At 40.2% G+C, this 9180-nt stretch overlaps 1 non-coding gene across 1 annotated transcript; it reads right to left on the bottom strand.

Annotated features, from left to right (window-relative positions):
- Positions 1–8761: 8761 nt before the first annotated feature.
- LOC138069838 (U6 spliceosomal RNA) lies at positions 8762–8868 on the bottom strand. The gene has a single exon (XR_011144106.1). It is a non-coding gene; the product is annotated as a U6 spliceosomal RNA (small nuclear RNA).
- Between the last annotated feature and the right edge of the window lie 312 nt (positions 8869–9180).

Below are 9180 nucleotides of genomic sequence, written 5' to 3'. Positions count from 1 at the left end.
AATGGCAACCCACTCCAGTATTCTTGTATGGAAATCCCATGGATGGAGGAGCCTGGTAGGCTACAGTCCATGAGGTCGCAAAGAGTCGGACATGACTGTTATTGCACGGTGTCGAGTCTTTGTTGTGGAATGGGACACGTGGGCGCTCCATGTGGAATCTAAGTACCCCAACCAGGATTTGAACCTGTGATTCTTAACCATTGGACCACCAAGGAAGTCCCTTCTTGTTGTTTTGGTCTTAGTAGATTTAGGAAACAAACCACTCATCATTCAGAGGAAGTTACCATACCGTTGGGCATTCAGAATAGAGGCCGATACGGACCTGGCCTTTTAGGAATTCAAAGCCCCAGAACACCCTTCCTTCACTGTGCTTTAACACCACCTCTGAAACAAAGAAGCAGCAGAATACTCCTCTTTTGAATATATGGCATGTACATGACTCATTGTATTTATGACTCTTCAAATGAATTTAGAGGAAGTTCCTAGGGTATCATGCGGATTAAGCTAAAGGTAGTTGTGATGGATTGCCAAAATAGCCACAAATTATTTCATCCCCACACGCATGCCCTTTTGCAATGTGAATTTATGGGCTTCCCCTCAAGAAGTTAATTCTGCTTCTCCACCCAGTAAATCTGGGCTTGGACATGTGACTTGCTTGGCCAACAGGAAAGGAACAAATGTACTATAAGGAGAGACTTGAAAAATGCTTGTGCATTAGGCTTGCTGTCCTGCTGCACGTGGAACAACATGGACGAGCCTGAGCTCCCCTGCTGGATGGAGAGAGACCCAGGGCCATGGACACATCACTCCAGCTAACATATGCCACCCACCGGAGCTGTGAAGGAAGCCACCCTAGGCCATACAGCCCCAGCTGCCCCACCAACTCCCATTAGATGCCTGAGCAAGCCAGCACACCCCAGCTGGGCAGACTCAGCTTGGAGATCCCCACTGGCAAGCTTGTGTTGAATTCTTTCTAACCAACAGTATTATGCAAAATAATAAATATTTATTGTTTTAAGTCACATTTTGGGGTGCTGTTTTGCAGTAAAAGCAATTGATACAGTCCAATTTTTTAATCTCTTAGCACAAAAATATTTAATTTAACCCATCCTAACTACCAGTAATGCCTCGACCAGCAATGCTGAAGAAGCTGAAGTTGAATAGTACTATGAAGACCTACAAGACCTTCTAGAACTAACACCCATAAAAAGATGTCCTTTTCATCATAGGGAACTGGAATGCAAAAGTAGGAAGTCAAGAAACACTTGGAGTAACAGGCAAATTTGGCCTTGGAATATGCAATGAAGCAGGGCAAAGGCTAAAAGAGTTTTGCCAAGAGAACGCACTGGTCATAGCAACACCCTCTTCCAACAATACAAGAGAAGACTCTACACATGGATATCACCAGATGGTCAACACCGAAATCAGATTGATTATATTCTTTGCAGCCAAAGATGGAGAAGCTCTATAAGTCAGCAAAAACAAGACCAGGAGCTGACTGTGGCTCAGATCATGAACTCCTCATTGCCGAAGTCAGACTGAAATTGAAGAAAGTAGGGAAAACCACTAGACCATTCAGGCATGACCTAAATCAAATCCCTTATGATTATACACTGGAAGTGAGAAATAGATTTAAGAGATTAGATCTGATAGAATGCCTGATGAACTATGGATGGAGGTTTGTGACATTGTACAGGAGACAGGAATCAAGACCATCCCCAAGAAAAAGAAATGCAAAAAAGCAAAATGGCTGTCTGGGGAGGCCTTACAAATAGCTGTGAAAGGAAGAGAAGTGAAAAGCAAAGGAGAAAAGGAAAGATATACCCATTTGAATGCAGAGTTCCAAAGAATAGCAAGGAGAGATAAGAAAGCCTTCCTCAGTGATCAGTGCAAAGAAATAGAGGAAAACAACAGAATGGGAAAGACTAGAGATCTCTTCAAGAAAATTAGAGATACCAAGGAACATTTTGTGCAAAGATGGGCTCAACAAAGGACAGAAATGGTCTGGACCTAACAGAAGCAGAAGATATTAAGAAGAGGTGGCAAGAATACACAGAACTGTACAAAAAAGATCTTCACAACCCAGATAATCACGATGGTGTGGTCACTCACCTAGAGCCAGACATTCTGGAATGTGAAGTCAAGTGGGCCTTAGGAAGCATCACTATGAACAAAGCTAGTGGAGGTGATGGAATTCCAGTGGAGCTATTTCAAATCCTGAAGGATGATGCTGTGAAAGTGCTGCACTCAATATGTCAGCAAATTTGGAAAACTCAGCAGTGGCCACAGGACTGGAAAAGGTCAGTTTTCATTCCAATCCCAAAGAAAGGCAATGCCAAAGAATGCTCAAACTACCGCACAATTTCACTCATCTCACATGCTAGTAAAGTGATGCTCAAATTTCTCCAAGCCAGGCTTCAGCAATATGTGAACCGTGAACTTCCTGATGTTCACGCTGGTTTTAGAAAAGGCAGAGGAACCAGAGATCAAATTGCCAACATCTGCTGGATCATGGAAAAAGCAAGAGAGTTCCAGAAAAAAAATCTATTTCTGCTTTATTGACTATGCCAAAGCCTTTGACTGTGTGGATCACAATAAATTGTGGAAAATTCTGAAAGAGATGGAAATACCAGACCACCTGACCTGCCTCTTGAGAAACCTGTAGGCGAGTCAGGAAGCCACAGTTAGAACTGGACATAGAACAACAGACTGGTTCCAAATAGGAAAAGGAGTACGTCAACGCTGTATATTGTCACCCTGCTTATTTAACTTATATGCAGAGTACATCATGAGAAACGCTGGGCTGGAGGAAGCACAAGCTGGAATCAAGATTGCTGGGAGAAATATCAATAACCTCAGATATGCAGATGACACCACCCTTACGGCAGAAAGTGAAGAGGAACTCAAAAGCCTCTTGATGAAAGTGAAAGAAGAGAGTGAAAAAGTTGGCTTAAAGCTCAACATTCAGAAAACTAAGATCATGGCATCTGTTCCCATCACTTCATGGGAAATGGATGGGGAAACAGTGGAAACAGTGTCAGACTTATTTTTCTGGGCTCCAAAATCACTGCAGATGGTGAATGCAGCCATGAAATTAAAAGACGCTTACTTATTGGGAGGAAAGTTATGACCAACCTAGACAGCATATTAAAAAGCAGAGACATTATTTTGTCAACAAAGATCTGTCTAGTCAAGGCTATGGTTTTTCCAGGGGTCATGTATGGAGTGAGAGTTGGACTGTGAAGAAAGCTGAGAGTGGAAGAATTGATGCTTTTGAAGTGTGGTGTTGGAGAAGACTCTTGAGAGTCCCTTGGGCTGCAACCAGTCCATCCTAAAGGAGATCAGTCCTGGGTGTTCATTGGTAGGACTGATGTTGAAGCTGAAACTCAAATACTTTGGCTACCTGATGTGAAGAGCTGACTCATTTGCAAAGACTCTGATGCTGGGAAAGATTGAGGGCAGGAGGAGAGGGGGATGACAGAGGATGAGATGGTTGGATGGCATCACCGACTCAGTGGACATGGGTTTGGGTAGACTCCGAGAATTGGTGATGGACAGGAAGGCCTGGCGTGCTGCAGGTCATGGGGTTGCAAAGAGTCAGACATGACTGAGCGACTGAACTGAACTGATCCTAACTACAGGGTTAGGATGAGTTCAGAAAGTAAAAGTTTAAGTAGTCTATACTGTAAAATTTCTTAAGACTGCCTGTCAATTCTATTGACATTTTTGCCTGAGGATTTAAACAATTAGGAGCGATCCTAAAAAAAAAAAAGGATGCTTTATAGAGATGTGATTGATATACAAAAAGCTGAAGATGTTTAAGATATACAATTTGATGTATTTGGGAGTTGGCAGAGATCTTTATTGTTTATTATTATTATTATTTGTAGTGTAGGTCCAAAATTGAAACTGGTTGCTGCTGCTAAGTCGCTTCAGTCGTGTCTGACTCTGTGTGACCCCATGGTAAGATTTCCCGTTAATAGAGAAATAGAATCACAGCTTATTGTGCCAGCTTTTACTCTGGCTCTGCCTAATATACTGCAAGTCAGTGTTTACTTCATGAGTGGTATTTAGTGCTTTTCAATTAAAAACCAAGCCACGTTGTTAATATGGAAATTACTGTGATGAGTGGTACCCACTGTCTCTCTGTTGCTCACTCCCTCTATGTGTTGGCAGCCAGGGATGCGTTCCAGGCTGTGATAGTTAGCATCCTTGGATATAAGCCCAGTGGACGCAGCAGTTGCGTCTGCCTTGCTGCCTGCTACTCCTCCCGCCCCTGGAATCTGGTTTTGCTCTACTACGGCAACGGAGTGCTTCTGCTCAAGGTCACAGCTCTGTATTGCTAAGTCCAGTGGACACTTTGCAACTTCTGTTTTCGCCTGTTAGCCACATGTGACCCTGGTGACCAATTCCTTCTTGAAGTATGTTCTTATAGCTTCCGTCACACCGTCATCTTCTGGTTTTCTTCCTACTTCCCTGAATATGCTGTGGTCTCCTTTGGGGGCTCATTTGTATATTTTCATCCTTATTTTTTTATTTTTATTTTTTTACTTTACAATACTGTATTGGTTTTGCCATACATCAACATGAATCTGCCACAGGTGTACATGAGTTCCCAACCCTGAACCCCCCTCCCACCACCCTCCCCATATCATCTCTCTGGGTCATCCCAGTGCACCAGCCACAAGCATCCTGTATCCTGTATCAAACCTAGACTAGCAATTCATTTCTTACATGATAGTATACATGTTTCAATGCCATTCTCCCAAATCATCCCACCCTCCCCCTCTCCCACAGAGTCCAAAAGTCCATTCTACACATCTGTGTCTCTTTTGCTGCCTCACATACAGGGTTATCATTAACATCTTTCTAAATTCCATATATATGTATTAGTATACTATATTGGTGTTTTTCTTTCTGGCTTACTTCAGAATAATAGGCTCCAGTTTCATCCACCTCATTAGCACTGACTCAAATGTATTCTTTTTAATGGCTGAGTAATACTCCATTGTGTATATGTACCACAGCTTTCTTATCCATTCATCTGCTGATGGACATCTAGGTTGCTTCCATGTCCTGGCTATTATAAACAGTGCTACGATGAACATTGGGGTACACATGTCTCTTTCGATTCTGGTTTCCTTGGTGTTTATGCCCAACAGTGGGATTGCTTGGTCATAAGGCAGTTCTATTTCCAGGTTTTTAAGGGATCTCCACACTGTTCTCCATAGTGGCTGTACTAGTTTGCATTCCCACCAACAGTGTAAGAGGGTTCTTTTTTCTCCACCCCCTCTCCAGCATTTATTGCTTGTAGACTTTTGGATAGCAGCCATTCTGCCTGGCATGAAATTGTACCTCACTGTGGTCTTGATTCGCATTTCTCTGATAATGAGTGATGTTGAGCATCTTTTCATGTGTGTGTTAGCCATCTGTGTGTCTTCTTTGGAGAAATGTCTATTTAGTTCTTTGGCCCACTTTTTGATTGGGTCGTTTATTTTTCTGGAATTAAGCTGCATAAATTGCTTGTCTATTTTTGAGATTAATTGTTTGTCAGTTGCTTCATTTGGTATTATTTTCTCCCATTCTGAAGGCTGTCTTTTCACCTTGCTTATAGTTTCCTCTGTTGTGCAGAAGCTTTTAATTTTAATTAGGTCCCATTTGTTAATTTTTGCTTTTATTTCCAATATTCTGGGAGGTGAGTCATAGAGGATCCTGCTCTGATTTATGTCGGAGAGTGTTTTGCCTATGTTTTCCTTATAGGAGTTTTATTGTTTCTGGTCTTACGTTTAGATCTTTAATCCATTTTGAGTTTATTTTTGTGTATGGTGTTAGAAAGTGTTCTAGTTTCATTCTTTTACAAGTGGTTGACCAGTTTTCCCAGCACCACTTGTTAAAGAGATTGTCTTTAATCCATTGTATATTCTTGCCTGCTTTGTCGAAGATAAGGTGTCCATAGGTGCTTGAATTTATCTCTGGGCTTTCTATTTTGTTCCATTGATCTATATTTCTGTCTTTGTGCCAGTACCATACTGTCTTGATGACTGTGACTTTGTAGTAGAGCCTGAAGTCGGGCAGGTTGATTCCTCCAGTTCCATTCTTCTTTCTCAAGATTGCTTTGGCTATTTGAGGTTTTTTGTATTTCCATACAAATTGTGAAATTATTTGTTCTAGCTCTGTGAAAAATACCGCTGGTAGCTTGATAGAGATTTTGTCGAATCTGTAGATTGCTTTGGGTAGTATACTGATTTTCACTATATTGATTCTTCTGATCCATGAACATGGTATATTTCTCCATCTATTAGTGTCCTCTTTGATTTCTTTCATCAGTGTTTTATAGTTTTCTATATATAGGTCTTTAGTTTCTTTAGGTAGATATATTCTCAAGTATTTTATTCTTTTCGTTGCAATGGTGAATGGAATTGTTTCCTTAATTTCTTTTCCTACTTTCTCATTATTAGTGTATAGGAATGCAAGGGATTTCTGTGTGTTGATTTTATATCCTGCAACTTTACTATATTCATTGATGAGCTCTAGTAGTTTTCTGGTGGAGTCTTTAGGGTTTTCTATGTAGAGGATCATGTCATCTGCAAACAGTGAGAGTTTTACTTCTTCTTTTCCAATTTGGATTCCTTTTATTTCTTTTTCTGCTCTGATTGCTGTGGTCAAAACTTCCAGAACTATGTTGAATAGTAGCGGTGAAACTGGGCACCCTTGTCTTGTTCCTGACTTTAGGGGAAATGCTTTCAATTTTTCACCATTGAGGATAATGTTTGCTGTGGGTGTGTCATACATAGCTTTTATTATGTTGAGGTGTGTTCCTTCTATCCCTGCTTTCTGGAGAGTTTTTATCATAAAAGGATGTTGAATTTTGTCAAAGGCCTTCTCTGCATCTATTGAGATAATCATATGGCTTTTATTTTTCAATTTGTTAATGTGGTGAATTACATTGATTGATTTGTGGATATTGAAGAATCCTTGCATCCCTGGGATAAAGCCCACTTGGTCATGGTGTATGATCTTTTTAATGTGTTGCTGGATTCTGATTGCTAGAATTTTGTTAAGGATTTTTGCATCTATGTTCATCAGTGACATTGGCCTGTAGATTTCTTTATTTGTGGCATCTTTGTCAGGTTTTTGTATTAGGGTGATGGTGGCCTCATAGAATGAGTTTGGAAGTTTACCTTCCTCTGCAATTTTCTGGAAGAGTTTGAGTAGGATAGGTGTTAGCTCTTCTTGAAATTGTTGGTAGAATTCAGCTGTGAAACCATCTGGACATGGGCTTTTGTTTGCTGGAAGATTTCTGATTACAGTTTCAATTTCCGTGCTTGTGTTGGGTCTGTTAAGATTTTCTATTTCTTCCTGATTCAGTTTTGGAAAGTTGTACTTTTCTAAGAATTTGTCCATTTCTTCCACGTTGTCCATTTTATTGGCATATAATTGCTGATAGTAGTCTCTTATGATCCTTTGTATTTCTGTGTTGTCTGTTGTGATCTCTCCATTTTCATTTCTAATTTTATTGATTTGATTTTTCTCCCTTTGTTTCTTGATGAGTATGGCTAATGGTTTGTCAGTTTTATTTATCCTTTCAAAGAACCAGCTTTTTGTTTTGTTGATTTTTGCTATGGTCTCTTTTGTTTCTTTTGCATTTATTTCTGCCCTAATTTTTAAGATTTCTTTCCTTCTACCAACCCTGGGGTTCTCCATTTCTTCCTTTTCTAGTTGCTTTAGGTGTAGAGTTAGGTTATTTATTTGACTTTTTTCTTGTTTCTTGAGGTATGCCTGTATTGCTAGGAACCTTCCCCTTAGCACTGCTTTTATAATGTCCCACAGGTTTTGGGTTGTTGTGTTTTCATTTTCATTAGTCTCTATGCATATTTTGATTTCTTTTTTGATTTCCTCAGTGCTTTGTTAATTATTCAGAAACATGTTGTTCAGCCTCCATATGTTGGAATTTTTAATAGTTTTTCTCCTGTAATTGAGATCTAATCTTAATGCATTATGGTCAGAAAAGATGCTTGGAATGATTTCAATTTTTTTGAATTTATCAAGGCGAGATTTATGGCCCAGGATGTGATCTATCCTGGAGAAGGTTCCGTGAGCACTTGAGAAAAAGGTGAAATTCATTGTTTTAGGGCGAAATGTCCTATAGATATCAATTAGGTCCAACTGGTCTATTGTATCATTTAAAGTTTCTGTTTCTTTGTTAATTTTCTGTTTAGTTGATCTGTCCATAGGTGTGAGTGGGGTATTAAAGTCTCCCACTATTGTTATGTTACTGTTAATTTCCCCTTTCATACTTGTTAGCATTTGTCTTACATATTGCGGTGCTCCTATATTGGGTGCATATATATTTATAATTGTTATATCTTCTTCTTGGATTGATCCTTTGATCATTATGTAGTGTCCTTCTTTGTCTCTTTTCACAGTCTTTGTTTTAAAGTCTATTTTATCTGATATGAGTATTGCTACTCCTGCTTTCTTTTGGTCTCTATTTGCATGGAATACCTTTTTCCAGCCCCTCACTTTCAGTCTGTATGTGTCCCTTGTTTTGAGGTGGGTCTCTTGTAGCCAACATATATAAGGGTCTTGTTTTTGTATCCATTCAGCCAGTCTCTGTCTTTTGATGGGGGCATTCAACCCATTTACGTTTAAGGTAATTATTGATAAGTATGATTCCATTGCTGTTTACTTTATTGTTTTGGGTTCGGGTTTATACACCCTTTTTGTGTTTCCTGTCTAGAGAATATCCTTTAGCAATCGTAAAAGTATGGAACGCTTCACGAATTTGCGTGTCATCCTTGTGCAGGGGCCATGCTAATCTTCTCTGTATCATTCCAATTTTAGTATATGTGCTGCCGAAGCGAGCATCCCTTCATCCTTTAAATATTGATGGTCCTTCAGGGTATATGGGGCTTCCCTTGTAGCTCAGATGGTAAAAGCATCTGCCTACAATGCGGGAGACCAGCATTTGATCCCTGGGTAAGTAATGGCAACCCAGCCCAGTACTCTTGCCTGGACAATCCCATGGACCGAGGAGCCTGGTAGGCTACAGTCCATGGGGTCGCAAAGAGTTGGACACGACTGAGCGACTTCACTTCACTTCACTTCAGGGTATGTCCTGGGTCACCTTCTATTTTTATTATACACACTCTTCCCCTGGCAATCTCATCGCTTACACAG

Source organism: Capricornis sumatraensis, chromosome 22 (genome assembly GCF_032405125.1).
Source record: "Capricornis sumatraensis isolate serow.1 chromosome 22, serow.2, whole genome shotgun sequence".
NCBI classification, from domain to species: Eukaryota; Metazoa; Chordata; class Mammalia; order Artiodactyla; family Bovidae; genus Capricornis; species Capricornis sumatraensis.
Note: the sequence above shows the minus strand (reverse complement) of the source record. Positions and strands in the feature narration are given on the sequence as shown.